Source organism: Silene latifolia, chromosome 10, assembly GCF_048544455.1.
Source record: "Silene latifolia isolate original U9 population chromosome 10, ASM4854445v1, whole genome shotgun sequence".
NCBI lineage: Eukaryota > Viridiplantae > Streptophyta > Magnoliopsida > Caryophyllales > Caryophyllaceae > Silene > Silene latifolia.
The window spans coordinates 18,904,412-18,921,884 of record NC_133535.1 but is presented as its reverse complement, the minus strand read 5'-3'; the positions used below and the strand labels follow the sequence as shown (position 1 = coordinate 18,921,884).

Genomic DNA, 17,473 nt, shown 5'->3' with positions numbered 1-17,473 from the left:
GGGATCTAGCTGGGGATGGAGTCATCACATATCAGAGTCTTTAGTCTTCCGCTGTGTTTGTTAAGACAGTTTCATTCAGTTGGTTTATAGTTTGAGAACAGTTGTATTTTACTTTACAGTTGATTTTGTTGTGTAATCACTTAAACTTATTTAATAAAGTACGTTTCGTTATTGTCATTTGATTATCATTGCCTCGGGAAACCGAGATGGTGACATTTCTATATCTGAGTGGTCCTGGTAAGGCACTTGGAGTATGGGGGTGTCACAAAGTGGTATCAGTGCGACGATCCTGAAACTTGTAACCAATGAACCTAATGAACATAGGGAGTCAAATTAAAATGAACCCGGGGTAGAATTTGTAGGAGCTAATGCAAAGGCTTGGGAGAAGTCCTAAAGTCGCGAACTCACCCTACAATTTTGAACCGGTCACATGGGATATGTGTCGGGATCGCTATGTGTTTATCTTGTGTGTTGTGTATCTATATAGTAAGGTGTTGTATGAATCGATGGATGCATGCATGTGGAGGATGTGAGATGTGTAGTGAAGGATAATGATGATATGATTATGTATGTTGTTGGTTGAATATATGAATGGCATGATCGATGATTTATGATCTGGCATAATACGGAACATGTGATTAGGAATGTTGTGTCGTATACGTATATTGTGGTTGCGTAAAGTCATATAATGAAGTTATATAATTGTTTTCTACTGTTTCATATGCACATGTTGGATGAATTAATTGGAAAAGATAGAGTGACAATTGCATGAGAATATGAATTTCGTAATTAAGAATATGTTTATGTGACGAAGTGAGTTTGTAATATATTAACATGGAAATAGGATTTGTAATGTATGAGTATGTTTTATTTTACGAAAAGTTATAAAGTTAAAGTATGTGGTAGTACATGATTGATAAGTTGAATGTTATATGAGCATGATAGATGTTAATGTCTGGCTTTTGGTAGGTAGTAACATGTGGTTGGGGATAGTGGTTTTACAAGTATCGAGTCGCTTTTGTTCACCTTGTTGATGTTTAAGTTGTTTGAAAGAAAAAAAAATCAAATAGTTATGTCGTCTGATTACAACAAAGTTGTCTTTAAACTGTTATAACTTGAGATGCCTAAATGATTTTAATGTTATTCCAATTGGAGGTGATAGATTGTTCTTTTACGATTCTAACGATAGGTCACACGCCCAAAGCGACCAAGAAACGAGTGAGTTATGACCGTTCTACGGAAACTGGACAGTGCTGAGAAATGCGTAGGGTACTCGATCGAGTGTCCCTCACTCGATCGAGCACCTCTTGGTACTCGATCGAGTAACTCTTACTCAATCGAGTAGCCCTCGTAAATTGTTTTACGTACTTTTGACCTTCACCTACTCGATCGAGTAAGTCACTTACTCGATCGAGTGGCCTGTACTCGATCTAGTGACCCCTGTTTTGGGTCATATGCTTATCCTTTGACTTCGTTGCATATTATGTTTAATTCAAAGGTGTTATTTTGCTTCTTTATGCGTTGTTTTACATGTATGTTGGTCTTGATACGTAAGTTACCCAATCTTATGGTGTAGTGAGTGGCACCTGTTGTGAGTAGGAGTTCGGTGGGAGGACATGAGTTATATGTGTTGTGATAGATAGTGGAAAAAGAAAAGGAAGATTGGTATGGTTTATTGAGGCAAGAAGCATATTTTGTGAGATGAGATGAGTGATATGATTGTGTGTTGAGTAATGTAAAAGTAAATGAATGTGGGCAAGGGATGACGTGAGTTTATGGAACGTGAGAATGAAAAGATTGAAATGAGGGACGCAAATGGTGGTAACTTGAGATTCGCAAGGGATTATGGAGGGAGATGGTTAGGAATTATGTTGGTTAAGAATATATGTAATGAAAGATCATTTTAGAGGGATTGAGAAAAGTGGTATATAGTGAACTTAATGGAGATATGGCGCGACGTGGATTTGCAGATAGTGAGTGAGTTTGGGAATTTGTGTTATCAAGAGGTGAAACTAATGTGTGATTTCCTTGGGCAATTAACGGTATAAAATGAATTTTGATTTCTAGAGATGTAAAAAGGGAGATGCAATTGTTTGAACATTAAACGTTGATTCTATGGACATATTAGTGACAAGGGTGAGTGATAGCATAATAAGAGAATATCTATGGTAAGAAAGAGGGAGATGATATCGATATAAAATAATGAGATGTGAGTTTTGGAGCAATGAGAAGGTAACCGGAGCACTAGAGAGTTAGATAGAAATAATGAAGAGTTGAATTATTGAGGGATTTTGTCGAGGGTAAAAGAAAAGAAAGAGGGGAGCAAAACTAGGAACATGTTCACCGGGGTTATGTGATATAAAAATAAGGAATCGTCGAGATGTATGATACTATCATGAGGATTGATACGTGCTTTTTATATAGTCTTTTTAGCCTATTTTAGCACGTATTTCTATGAATTTTTATACTGTTTTTATAGTATTTTGCCCCGAATTGGCTACTTTGGTTCGTTTTGTCCATTTTGTAGAAATGAACGCGAAAGTAGTGGAATCGTACTCTTTTTCGTCCTTTTTGCATGCATTTAGAGGAGACGGGATTGTTCCAGAGTGAGATACTGCATTTGGAAGCGTCATGGCACGGATTACGAGGCATTCGGTGATGGACTTGAGCTGATTTGAAGTTAAAGAACTCGATCGAGCAGTTTTACCACTCGATCGAGTGGTTTTTAAGTCCCAGGGTGGTCGATCGAGTGAATTTCCACTCGATCCTTAGCTGCAGAAAGACCAGTTACTCGATCGAGTAACTTTCTACTCGATCGAGTAGATTTGCTGAGGAGTTTGCTCGATCGAGTGGTTTTAATCCACTCGATCGAGTGGTTTCGCTATTTATGGGCTTTAAACAGTCCGTGTTATGTTAATTCCGCAAAAACTCTTTTACTTTGCTATTTAAACCTACATTAAATAGCTTATTAGTATCGATCTTTTATCTAGCTTTCATTTTACTTTAAGCAGTTTACACATCAAACTTTGTTACGTTGCTTTTTACCATTCACTGTAACTACACTTTGGGATTATTTTCACTCGGATTTTGTGTTCTTTACGCCGGATTCGCATCGATTGTAATTCTTTCTCTCCTCTTATTAATAATTAATCTTTTGTTTGCTTTAATCTCTTGTTTCGTTATATTAAATCCTTTGCCCTAATTTCTCTTTATGCAATTTAACGTTTATTTCATTATGTTTACTGCTGGAATCCTCTCTGCTGTTAGTTTAATTAGCGTTATGAGTAGCTAAACTCCCTTCATGTTGGGATTAGGGGATCTGCGGTAGGATTGTGACGATGTAGTAAATGAAACAGATGAATTGATTACAAGGCTCTGTCACCATAGCAATTTAATTGTATTTATTCGACTTAGTTGAGTGCACGCTTCTAAGTTAACCTTTAATCTGGCTAATTAATCCTAGATCGAAAGATTGGACTAAATAGGCCTGCTATGAACAGTAGACTACCCTGACGAGAATGAAAGTTAAGTTAGTGGTTGTTTAGGATAGAAAGTGGACCGAGAGGACCTTTCAACATCCGTCATACATTAATTCGTCTGAGTCATTTACAGCTGAGTCACTATACTGCCGCAGTGAACCGAAATCCTGACATATCCCTCTTTATCTGATAGTTTAAACTTATTTCCTGCTTTTATTGCTCTTGCCTTATTTCTCGTCCCTTTAAAAAACTCGTAGTTTAGATAACAAATCAAACAACCCTCCCCCCCCCCCCCCCCCATTTGTGACCAAATAGACGGACTTCTACAAATATCTTGCCTCCCTGTGGAGATCGACCTGACTTCCCTAGCTATATAGTTAGTTGAGTTAGTTTATTTTTGACAGGTATACGACAGACGTGTCAAATTTTGGCGCCGTTGCCGGGGAGGCAATTGCCCTATTTGTTTTTCGTTCCGTTTATTTTTCCGTCTCAGGGAATTTTTATTCCTTGAGGCAGTTCTTATTCATTTCCTTTCAGTGTTGTTTATGCCCAGGTCAGACAGGTGTGAATTAGTTTCAGCTGATTCAGAGCCGGAGAGATTATTCAGGCATAGACTCCGTCTGATAAGGAAATCACGAAAGGAAGACTTAAGTACTTTCGAGCCAGAGCTTGATCAATTTCTTTTCACGGAAGACAGTCCGATTTCTACAGTAAAGATGCCTAAACTTTCTAGTCATTCAGTGCCTAAAGCCTCTTCTATTCCCAAAGGTTTCAATCTCCAGACTGAGGATGGTAACACCTTCGATATCCGTCCTTCTTATATCAATCTGGTGGAGAGGAATATCTATAGAGGTGTGGCAGGTGAAGATCCGAGGAAGCATATGGAGACCTTTACCGATTACTGTTCTACTATCCCCGCCACTAAGGGGGTAACTCAAGACAAGATTAAGGAAGTTTTATTTCCTTTCTCTTTAGTCGACTCGACCAGGGAGAGTGGCGATCGACTTGGACCGCACAAATTCTTTGGGGTTCAGATTGGGAGTCTCTTGCTCTTGCATTCTACAAGAGATATTTCCCTCCACAACGCACCAATTTGCTGAGGGCCAAGATTCCTAGTTTCAGACAGGCTCCCGATGAAAGTTTCTATGAAGCATGGACACGATTCAAGAAGTTGGTGAGGTCTATCCCTCACCATGGTTTTGACCCATGGTTCCTAGCCAATCAGTTCTACAATGGGCTGTATGATGACCACAGAGCCATACTTGATGCGGCATCTAGTGGGAGATTTCAGGAGAACACCGATGATGATAAGGGGTGGTCTCTTATTGAAGAGATGGCGAATCACAGTGCTGAGTATGGTAACCCGAGGGATGGGATTAGAACAGTTCATGCAGTCGATAAGCAGGTTTTGGCTCAGCTGGAGACCATGAATGCTAGGTTCGACAAGTTGGGATTACAAGCTGCTGGGGAGCCTCAGACGGTCCATGTTCTTACTAGGGGAGAGACCGTTTCATGTGAGAGATTTGGAGGTAATGATGGCCACTCTGCTGTTGGTTGTCTTGTAGAGAAGGAACAAGTCCTTGCCTTTCAGCAATATAGGCAAGGAGGAGGTTCCTATTATAATAATCAAGGGGCAGTCCATCCTAATTTGAGGTGGACTAGCCAAAATGTGCTCAATCCTACTCCTCCTCCGCACCAGCAGCATCCATATGTTCCTCCGCAAAAGAATCAACAAGGCTATCAGAAGCCCCCTTCTTTTACTCCTCCTAACCATGGTGCATCATCTTCCGGTGGGGTGAGTGAAATTGGTGAGCTTAAGTCTATGTTGCAAGCCTTCACGAAGCAGTGGCAATTGAGTGATCAACAGAAAGATGCTTCCATAAAGGCACTTGAAACTCAAGTTGCCCAATTAGCCACTAATCAGTCCACAAGAAAGCAGGGTCAATTACCGACAAAATGAGAAGAATCCACACGAGACGGTAAATTTCATCAATCTGAGAAGCGGTCGTTCATATGAGGGACCGGAAATGCAGAAATCAGACCCGAGGAGAGTCAGAATCGATGGTGAACGATGATCAGCGAAGAAAATGAGCTCACGGCAAAGCAGGTGCTCGATCGACTGGTTTCAGATGGTCGATCAAACAAATCTAAGGACGAAACTGGTCGATCGAGTGAAAATACCACTCGATCGAGTGATCAAGGAATTGGCAATGGTCGATCGAGTAGTTTTTCTACTCGAACGAGTGATGAGCAAAGTGGAGTTGATCGATCGAGTGGAAATTTTACTCGATCGACTGACATTGATGAGGAAACTGCTCGATCGAATGGGTATATTGGTCGATCGAGTAGTTTGGATGACGGGAAGCTTATTCGAGAGCCTGCCAGTGCTCGTTTAAGCGATAAATCACCGGAAAGACCTCGTTCGAGAGGTAAGAAGCGTCCAAAGGATACAGAGCTTGCACCGGAAGATACTTTGGAATAGAGAAACAAGGGACTCGAGATTCCTATCACAGTTCCCTTCCCGAGGCGGCTGCAGAATACAAAAGCTAATCAACAATTCAGCAAGTTTGTTGAACTTCTGAAAAGCTTGGAAGTCACTGTGCCATTCACCGAGTTGCTGACAAAGGTACCCTCTTGTCCTAAATTTATGAAAGAAATTTTGAGTCGTAAGAGGACCATTAGTGATAGTGAGACAGTAGCTTTGACTGAGGTGGGGTCAGCCCTTTGTCAAAATAAGTTACCTCCTAAGCAGTCGGACCCGGGTAGTTTTTCAATTCCGTGTCATATCGGTAACTATTTGATTGATAATGCGCTATGCGATTTAGGCGCTAGCGTAAGTGTCTTACCGCTGTCTCTGGCCAAGAGACTTGGTTTGAAAAAGCTGAGTTGCACTAACATGACAGTCCAGATGGCCGACCGTAGTATATCACGGCCACTAGGCATAGTAGAAGACGTACCTGTGAGGATCGGGAGGTTCTTTATTCCCGTTGATTTCGTTGTCTTAGACATCCCCGAAGATGCACACACCCCTATTATTTTAGGGAGACCATTTTTGTCTACTGCTCGTGCAGTTATCGACGTCGGAGGGGAAGACTTTGACCTTTCAGGTAGGGGACGAAGAGCTGATTTTTCATCAGTCTAAGTCCCGGAGGGCGCTCCCATGCAAGCTCAGCCTTGCAATTCACTCTCTTCTATTGATCCTATTATTGACACTCCAGTTGAAAACTTGGAATATTGTGCTGCAATTGTTACCCCTCCGCCTCAGACTGAGAGCAAAAAGGAGGAAAGTTCGTCTGTTTTCCTTGTTGCAGGTACAGATGAAAGCAATGAAGGAGCTGTCAAAGGATGTTGTGCAACTGCTATCAATCAAATTGAAAGTAAGGATGCTAAATATGGTGATAAAGGAGCAAGGACGAGGAAAGTTCGCGCTTATGTGGATGTGAACTACTCCCCTCCTACCGTTGCAAATGACCATTCATGCTCATGGAAATTGAAGAGGACAGTCAACGTTGCTGAGGTGACGTCCTCCAGTCAGGAGCCCACCAAGGGGCTACTGAATCGCTTTGGGAATTAAGCGGGGAAATGCCCCGTGTAACACTTTGTAATAGATAATTTTAAATTTTCCGTTGAATTTATTTGATTGCTTTTAACTAGGACAATTAGTTTATAGACTGCTTTTAGCGTAGATTTAAGACTATAGACTGTTCTTATGCGTATTTGGTATTTTGGGATATTTTTGCACGTGTTTTTATGCAGGTTTGGGGAAGTTTTACGCATTCCAAGGAAGAAATGACGAAATTAAAGAGCTTACGCGAGAAAAGAGCTCGATCGAGTACTTTTTGTACTCGATCGAGTGGAAAATTGGTCGATCGTGAGCCTTCTTTAATCGATCGAGTAAAGCAATAAAGGGGATTACTCGATCGAGTAGATTTCTACTCGATCGAGCAGCTGAAGCACCCAAGTGTTCGATCGAGTGGTTTAAAACCACTCGATCAAGTGAAATGAACAGGACGCAGGGAGTTTTTTTACTTTAAACTCTTTCTTTTTGTTTTCTTATTTATTCATCCCCTATTTTCGTCAACTCAACCCCTTATTGCGATCAAACTCACCCCAAATCCCCATATTTTCTTGCCCAATCTCCAATCCGCCACCTACAATCTCTTGTTTGCTTATTAATCTCTCATAGCCCCTTATTTTCCCCTTGATTGGTGTCCATTTACACGGTTTTCAAAGAGGGTTAGGGTTTGCGGTTTTGTGATCGAAAAATCGCCTCTTTTGCTTGTTTCTTTGAAGATTAATTGCTTTTGTAGGATCTTTGCCATCAAGTAAGTGATTTCTATAACCTCTTTGCATTTTAATTTCGATTATTTCAAATTTATGAGGTAAAAATTGACTTTAGGGTTCGAAATTCCTGTTTAGTCGATTTTTTTTCGACTTAATTTGTCATTATATGCCCTTAATTATCTTGCTTGATGATCAAATACCCCTTCCTCGCTGTTGTTGCATGCTTAATTCGAATTTTCCGCGATTTTTGCGATATGGGATAAGGGCAGTCGATATCTTCGACTGTCACTATGGTTTTTGTTGCTGTAATCTGCCTAGTAGCTTTATGGTTGCTTAATTGCTGTTGACATTACCTGTTTTGACCATCTTTTCGCCAAATACATGCTATTAGGGTATTTGATCGAAGTTTTTATTTGTCGACGGTTTATGAGCTTTCATGCCTTGATTAGCCTCAGTCATTGCTTACTTGCTGCTGTTGTTAACTGTCATCCCGTCCCCTATCACCAATTGCATGTTTTTAATTCGAATTTTCTAAGGAATGTTGGGAATTCTTGAGGTTGAAGTCGAAAATTTTCGACTGGTAGGGGAGTTTTTTCTGGTTTAACATGCTGATTTCCTGCTGTTTTAGCCTCTGTTAGCCACTATTTTTCTTATCGTACCCCCTGCCCTTTGCTTACAGGATGGAGTCTAGTTCTCTACCTTCTACCAGCTCCACCTCTAGTCCGTCTTTGAGTGAGACAGTGGCCCCTGCTGTTGCCACTGCCTCCGCCTTAGTCACCACTGCAGCCCCAGTGTTTCTAGTTTCAGCTGCAGGGACAGTTTTTGCTCCAGCTAGCTCAGCTGCTAGCTCAGTTTAGGCTGCCTCTTCCTCTACGGTCACCACCACTACTAGCACTGCTGCTAGTCCTTCTTCAGTGGTGACCACAGCAGCCACTACCTCAAAGACTGACTTCTACTTTTACACTGTGGCGGACTCGCCTTAGCCGATCTTGTTGCCTTCGAGCAGCCCTGGTTCTTCACACCGTCGCCTCACGGGCTTCCGCTTTGAGTTCCAGAGGCCGGGGTCGTAGACAGTCCCGAGCTGCACCAGCTCCAGTACCCTCTACTTCCGCCCCTATCACTTCTACAGCAGCTGCTGCTTCTACTTCTGGCACAGTCATGGTCCGAGGTGACACTTCCCTCGACCCTCACCCAGATTACCCGCAGGTACTTTTCGTTAATGCTTTACATCGTAAGAAATTTTATAACCTGCTTCGCTGTGTGCATGTACCTTCCCGTTTTCTAGAGAAAACGGCACTTGTGAGACTCGGTATCTACGAGTCGGTTTTTGAGTTACTACGGGGCACGGGGATGGCCGGGCTCATCACTATGAGCGGCCGTACCTTCTTAGAGCTGAGCCTCGAGTTTCTCAGCTCTTTTACCTTCTCCCCCGGGGCACACGAGGCTGACCCCGATAGTCTTTCAGTGTCCTTCCGGTTGTTTAACCGGACCTTCCCGATGACACTAGGGGAGTTTGGTAGGTTACTTGACCTTTCCTCCACGGGCTTGACTGCTGCCCCGAGGAAGGTCTACCGTCAGCTTTGGCGGTGTCTGGCCCAGACCACTTTTAGGGAGCGAAAGCTCCATCAGGTCCACCTACCCCCTATCCGTGTTTTCCTTAGACTGATGGGGAGCACTATTTTCGGCCGAAAGGAGCTGAACAACATGACCAACACCGAGCTCTCCATCCTGGGCGGTTACCTAAACATCGACTGCGAGGGTCCTTTTACCCTCAACATAGCTTACTTGACCGCCCAGTACCTTCTGAGCCAGGGGAAGAAGGAGACGGGAACCATTGCCTGCGGTGGCATAGCCACCATTCTTGCCCGTCGCCTTTTCCCCGTTTGGCCTCGTGACCTGCAGTACCTCGAGGGAGAGAGGCTGCGAGTCCGGATGCCATGCTTTCTCGGCATTGGGCGACTCGGACTACCGGACTTGGAAGATTGACGGCTCCTTGTCTGTAGACTTACCTTGTGACACTCTCCCCCGTCTTGAGCCCCTTCCTACTGTTGATAGGGGCGCCCGTCTGCCACCACTACCTCACCTTCTCCTTCCACCCAGACCTACTTCTGCTGCACCCGCCGCCAAGAAGCGGCGTCTTGAGACCGGAGAGGGGTCTACACCTTCAGGGAGTGCCCAGCCTTCCACGACTACTCCCGATCCGACCCCTACTCCCGCTACTACTACCACTCCTACTCCCACTCCCACTGACCAGACACAGACCGAGCCAGTCCTACCGGCTACTTTCTTACCACCTCCTCCTTTTGTGGCGCCCGCGGTCCCGGACCAAGGGGGCGCCGTTTACGGTTTGTTGCATGCGATTGCAGAGCGTCAGGCTCGTATGGAGCGGGACATGGCCTTAGCCTTGCACCCTCTGTACGAGTACCACTTGAGGCGACACCGTCCGATTCCGAAGGGTTGGCCACACCCTTCCTTCTACAGGTACCCACCTGAGGGGTACCCAGAGTCGGCTGACGAGGAGGAGGAGGAGGATCCAGAGGTGGCAGTGGAGAGAGCCCGCGCTGAGGAGGGGAGGAGGAGAGAGGAGGAGAGAGATCCGGAGTACATGGCGGAGGATGTCCGTGAGAGCAGTGACGACGACGAGTAGCTACTGGTCTACTCACTTCCCCAGTTTTCTGGCTGGTTTGGGGAAGTTCGTGTTTTGTATGTCTTTCTTACTCTTTTATTTTGTCTCCTTTATATTTATTGTTTTTTTACTGATTGGTTGTATATTCCCGTTCCCCTGTATATATCTGCTGGTGTATGCTGGAGGACAACGAGGGCGTTGTCCGTTTTGGTTTGGGGAGGGTATTGCATCCTTTTGAGTCTGCATTTGCATTTGTTTTTGCATTCACGTTTATTTTTCAGCTTGCATTGTTGTTTATTTTCATCAAAAAAATCAAAAATCCAAAAAATAGAAAATTTCAAAAAAATCAAAAAATATTCACGTTTATTTTTGCATATAGGTTGAGTCGGAACGGTAGATTTCCGTGATGATAATGCACTATAACTTGTCTTTTTGCTTGAGCCTTGCACTTCTTTTGATGGTTATTAGCTTTGTCATACGCATAGTCTACGAGTTTCTGTTCAAATATGGCCGACTGTTTAGACTTGACCTGATAAATTGGCAAACTACTTGAAAATTCTGAGTTTTAGAGCCCATAACTGGTGACGATCATGACCAGTTCATTAGGAATTGAGAGTAGTACTCCTTGCATAGCATGTTCATCATTTTTGCACATTTATGACATTCAATTTCTCATCAAATGCACATTTTCGGGTTTGTGATCGGTGTCACATGCAGGGAGGTGCTTGCAAATTTCCCTTTCTTTATATTTTTCACCCATTTAGCTCCACATAAGCCAAATTTGCCCTTTTTGACCCATTAGCTACATCCTAAATTAAGCCTGCCCAGTCAAGCTAGTTAGTATGTTCTTTTGGGTATGAGTTTTATGGTTGCACTTTGGCCCGTATTTCTTTGTTGGAGTTGTTGGAGAATTGAGAAAGGAAGAAAAAAAAAAGAATTGAAAAAATTGAAAAAAAAGGGGGAAACGTGAAATTGAAAGAAAATGAAAAAAGAAAAAAAAAAGAGCTGGAAAGACGTGAGAAAAAGAAGAAAGAAAAAAAAAAGAAGTTTGAGAAAAAAGAGTTTGTTTTGTTTCAGTTAGTTATTTCAGACGGTGTTGTTTTCGACCGTCTAACTCCTCCGTTCTATCCCATATTTTTTGAGGAGATTGTGTTTTGAGTCTAGTGAGTTGTGTGCCAAATGAAGGGCACTTGTACTTAGTCTTTCAGTCAGTTGAGTTTCGGATGGTTTCATTATGGTCCTGTTAGGAACTAGCTTGACGCTTTTACCTCCACATTACCATAACATGTTTTGCCTTTCTCACCTAAACCTCACTACTCCCATACTTTTTGTAAGCCCTCGGCTGTGACGGACCTTATTGGTTGGAGTATGTGCATTAGTACTTGAATTGTCTTTCATTTTTGTTGCATGCATGCTGTGTAGGTCGCAGTTAGGTGAGTGACTGTCTTTTCTTCTCTCTTTTACATATAACATTCACTCTTTGCTTCATGAGAGAAGAGTGACCACGAGAGAGTCCGATTTTGTTGGTCTTGCAAGGTCGATAGGTTGGCTATATTTCTGAACAGCTTATAATTCGTTTGCGTATTGACTGTTTAGCTTTAACTGTTAGCTTTGTTGCATTAAATTGGTTCAAGTAGACCAGTTAAGCTAGCTCTGAGTTATCATTTCCGTTCCATTAGTTTAGTTTTGAGTTTACTCGAGGACGAGTAAAGGTTCGGTTTGGGGAGATTTGATACGTGCTTTTTATATAGTCTTTTTAGCCTATTTTAGCACGTATTTCTATGGATTTTTATACTGTTTTTATAGTATTTTGCCCCGAATTGGCTACTTTGGTTCGTTTTGTCCATTTTGTAGAAGTGAACGCGAAAGTAGTGGAATCGTACTCTTTTTCGTCCTTTTTGCATGCATTTAGAGGAGACGGGATTGTTCCAGAGTGAGATACTGCATTTGGAAGCGTCATGGCACGAATTACGAGGTATTCGGTGACGGACTTGAGCTGATTTGAAGTTAAAGAACTCGATCGAGCAGTTTTACCACTCGATCGAGTGGTTTTTAAGTCCCAGGGTGGTCGATCGAGTGAATTTCCACTCGATCCTTAGCTGCAGAAAGACCAGTTACTCGATCGAGTAACTTTCTACTCGATCGAGTAGATTTGCTGAGGAGTTTGCTCGATCGAGTGGTTTTAATCCACTCGATCGAGTGGTTTCGCTATTTATGGGCTTTAAACAGTCCGTGTTATGTTAATTCCGCAAAAACTCTTTTACTTTGCTATTTAAACCTACATTAAATAGCTTATTAGTATCGATCTTTTATCTATCTTTCATTTTACTTTAAGCAGTTTACACATCAAACTTTGTTACGTTGCTTTTTACCATTCACTGTAACTACACTTTGGGATTATTTTCACTCGGATTTTGTGTTCTTTACGCCGGATTCGCATCGATTGTAATTCTTTCTCTCCTCTTATTAATAATTAATCTTTTGTTTGCTTTAATCTCTTGTTTCATTATATTAAATCCTTTGCCCTAATTTCTCTTTATGCAATTTAACGTTTATTTCATTATGTTTACTGCTGGAATCCTCTCTGCTGTTAATTTAATTAGCGTTATGAGTAGCTAAACTCCCTTCATGTTGAGATAAGGGGATTTGCGGTAGGATTGTGACGATGTAGTAAATGAAACAGATGAATTGATTACAAGGCTCTGTCACCATAACAATTTAATTGTATTTATTCGACTTAGTTGAGTGCACGCTTCTAAGTAAACCTTTAATCTGGCTAAAATTAATCCTAGATCGAAAGATTGGACTAAATAGGCCTGCTATAAACAGTAGACTACCCTGACGAGAATGAAAGTTAAGTTAGTGGTTATTTAGGATAGAAAGTGGACCGAGAGGACCTTTCAACATCCGTCATACATTAATTCGTCTGAGTCATTTACAGCTGAGTCACTATACTACCGCAGTGAACCGAAATCCTGACATGTCCCTCTTTATCTGATAGTTTAAACTTATTTCCTGCTTTTATTGCTCTTGTCTTATTTCTCTTCCCTTTAAAAAACTCGTAGTTTAGATAACAAATCAAACAACCCCCCCCCCCCCCATTTGTGACCAAATAGACGGACTTCTACAAATATCTTGCCTCCCTGTGGAGATCGACCTGACTTCCCTAGCTATATAGTTAGTTGAGTTAGTTTATTTTTGACAGGTATACGACAGACGTGTCAAGGATTTGAGTTTACAGTTATATAGAAGTTCCAGGACAACATGATAATCATGAGTTTTGAGGAATTAAAGAAAGTAAAAGTTGGGTAAAGAATTTGCACGATATGAGATTTTAGTGGTGAGTCGAGTGACGATACAATTAAGGATGGAATTGGAAATAGTGTTGAGGTGATTTTTGTTGATGTATTTGATGTTCGTTATTTGGGATGAAAACCAAAGATAAGAAAGAAACTGTGATGTTTAGAGATGAGTGTAAGAGGCTTGATGTCCGAACGATGGTAGGGTTGAGGGGTTGTCACTAATGGTTAAGAGTGATGATAAATAGGAAAAATGGTAATTCTAAAGGGGTTGATTTTATAGAGACCCGATTGATGAGTACGGTTGTGAGGAAGTATGAGGTGTGGTCTTAGGAGGCGGTTGGTAGTAGTTGAGTATTAGTTGAATGGTTATTCTTGGCAGGAGGTGATGGTTATGCGAATGGGGAAATATGTTATGAGGGGCATATGAGTTAAGCTCGGGCGACAGGTAACCTTTGTTGAGTGGTAACTTACGTGATCAGGATTGCCTAGTTGGATGTGATTATGGGTCTAAGATGTATATAAATGTTTGTGTGAGGTTGTGACCTCACGAGAAGCGGTATGGTGTGATAGTTATAATGTTGTTATCTGAATGTTCTGTAATATATGTTGGATACGGTAACTTAATGGAATGATGATCAAAAGTGATAGTTTGGGTGGTCGACACATTTGGTTATACTTGCATGTGTATTTATGATATATGTTTATTCCGTGAAAAGGTATGGATGGTATGCATGAGATTCTTGTCTGTTTATTCCGTATGATATATGGTGTTGTGATCTAGTAAAGCAGTCTTGAGTAAGTTTTTCTTGTCCGAGATGTTATATTGAATCAGTGTTTATGGGATTGTGTATGTTGTGATGTCTATCGGTGTGGTTGTGGTGCCTCGGGTGGTGATCCGGACATGGTACTTAGTGTTGTGATGCGGGTATTTTCGTACTGCGGTGTGGCTGTTGGTGGCGGTGTTGCGATGCCGTCACCGGTTGTGGTGGAGTAGGCGAGATGATTATGATACGAGTTTTCGAAAGTACATACCAGTTAAACATAGATTGTTGTTTTGTTTGATGTTGTTCCTTGTGAGTTTTGGTTGAACATGTAGACTGTTGTTTTGTGTGTTGATGTTTCTTACCAGTTTTAGTTTGGGAATGAGGGTAGAGTATGATATAAAAGAGAGTTGTATATGTTTTCGTTGTTGTCATGGTATAGTGATATTCTGTTGATGGGACACAGTTGTGAGAAGTTGTTACAGTAATTTTGATCTTGTTTTAAGATGAGGCATCGGTAGTCATAGTCATGGTAAGTGATTCGTGGAACATGTGTTGTAATGATCTGAAAGAGGGCAGGTGGTTCATAATCTTTTGTTGAGATAGTGAGTGCAGGGTATTGGGAATTGGTGTCATGTTAAGTTATGTATGAGTTTTGCGGTAATGAAAGAAAAGAACTTGAGGATCTAGTGTGAGTGTACGTAACAAGTGTGGATCGTGAGTTATGCTTTCAGCGATAGGAGTTTTATATAGTTTATATAGAGAGGTATGTCATGTTGAGGTAATGTGGAAGAGTTGAAGTTTTGGGTTAAGCTAAAGATTTTGAGGTATAAGTTAGGTGGTGTGACGAGTGAATTGAAGTATGAGAATTGTTTAAGTAAGAGAGCCTTATATATATGCATGACGAGTGTTTAGATTATAGGTGGTTATCTTTGACATGCGGTGGTGATAAGGATAATGAGAAGATATAGCTAGGATTTAGTATTAGTGAGTTACGAGGACGTAACATTTATCTTATGAGCAGAAGGATGCGGCAAAGAGAGTTTGATGGTTGTAGATGTTGTAGTATATTTGGAAGTTTGAGTTTTAATGGAGAATAAAGGATGGTTTTCTGTTGTGGTTGATTTTGTTAAAGGTCATGACCGTGCTTGTAGTAGTGTGATGTTTAGAAGTGCGAGAATATTTCAATAGTGTTGACAGTTGAATGATGATGATTATGCGTTCGATAGTTTTGACAGTTGGAAGATGATGTTATGAGTGTGAGTAAACTTCGAGGACGAAGTTCCTTTTAAGGGTGGTAGAATGTAACATTCCGTTTGATGTCTATGAGTGTCTTGATATTGGATTTGCTAGTGGATGATATATTACGGAGCTAGCAGCATTTGTGGACGGTAGTTGGTAGTGTATGGAGTTAGTGTTGAGAGAGATATAATGGAGTTGATACGATATCGTGACCCATGTTGTGGAGGTAGGAATAGTTACTGGAGTTGGTGTTACGAGTTCATATTTGGTTGGAGTTTTGTTTTGAGTTCTTAGTTACGTTGTTGTGTCTTGATCGAGTTAGTATGTTTGTTTTTGAGTATGGGTTGAACTTCGGGGACGAAGTTCTTTTTAAGGAGGGGAGACTGTAATACTACGGTTTTACGAGTCTTTGGGTACTCTATCGAGTGGGGCTTACTCTGTCGAGTAAGTATGTTTTTATACGAAACAGTAGTCTATCTGATGGGTACTCGATCGAGTATGTATGGCACTCGATCGAGTAAGGGGCACTCGATCGAGTAAATTACTTACTCGATCGAGTAAGTTACTTTTACGGGTTGTTTTAGTCGGGTTTTGCTAGTAACGCGTGATAGATATATTAAGCTTTCCGTCACTTTCTTCATCATTTGTACTTTTTATAAAAACCTTTCAAAAGAGAAAAGAAGTTATGTTGTCTACGTCGTCGCGTTACCATCAAATCCCAAGGGCTAAGGTTGTCAGATCGTCACGTTCTTTACACCGTTGAGTTCGTCGTGTCGAGGGTAAGATCCTTGTATAGTTTTTATGTTGTTTCTTTGAGTTTGGTTAAAACCCTAATTGGGTAAATTATGGGTTTTATAATTATATTGTTGTGGTAGTGATTGTATGAATATGTGTATAGGAGAAGAGTTCGTAGGAGAAAGATTTTGAGACAGCTGCTAGATCGTCTGAATAGTGATTGCATTCCAGATAGGGTTTTCCTACTCAGTATTAGTCATATAATGTGGTTATTGATGATTGTGATTGTTGTAAAGTATCATATTCGTATTGTGGCAGTTGTTGGATTTGGTTGTTGATGATTGTTGTGATTGTATCTGTCCGTGTTCTTCGGGGTGCGTCCCTAGCTGAGTGAAGTCACTTGCGGGAGTGGCTTCACGCCCATGATTCGCCTTCTGTGGAACCCGCCATAGAAGGGATGTGCATATTAATGGATTTGGGTTTATCGCTCGATGGAGATGAGCGGGGCTTAGGTGGGAACGGATGCGGTCCCCCACTGGCGGCGAGGAGTAACTTGTTACGATGGGTAATCTGGCCGGGCTACACACTTTAGTGTGTAGTCAGTATTGAGGATTTGGTGATGGAGTTCAGGTTGATGTGACAATTGAGCTGTGTTGATTTCTGTCTGATTGTGATTAGAATTGTGTGATTAGTACTGACCCCGTTTAAATGTTTTAAAAACTGTGGTGATCCATTCGGGGGTGGTGAGCAGTTGTTTGACAGGTATATCTTGGATACGCGAGGGATCTAGCTGGGGATGGAGTCATCACATATCAGAGTCTTTAGTCTTCTGCTGTGTTTGTTAAGACAGTTTCATTCAGTTGGTTTATAGTTTGAGAACAATTGTATTTTACTTTACAGTTGGTTTTGTTGTGTAATCACTTAAACTTATTTAATAAAGTACGTTTCGTTATTGTCATTTGATTATCATTGCCTCGGGAAACCGAGATGGTGACATTTCTATACCTGAGTGGTCCTGGTAAGGCACTTGGAGTATGGGGGTGT

At 41.5% G+C, this 17,473-nt stretch overlaps 1 non-coding gene across 1 annotated transcript; it reads right to left on the bottom strand.

Annotated features, from left to right (window-relative positions):
- Positions 1 to 4,572: 4,572 nt before the first annotated feature.
- LOC141609585 (small nucleolar RNA R71) lies at positions 4,573 to 4,679 on the bottom strand. Its single transcript, XR_012527512.1, has one exon. It is a non-coding gene; the product is annotated as a small nucleolar RNA R71 (small nucleolar RNA).
- Between the last annotated feature and the right edge of the window lie 12,794 nt (positions 4,680 to 17,473).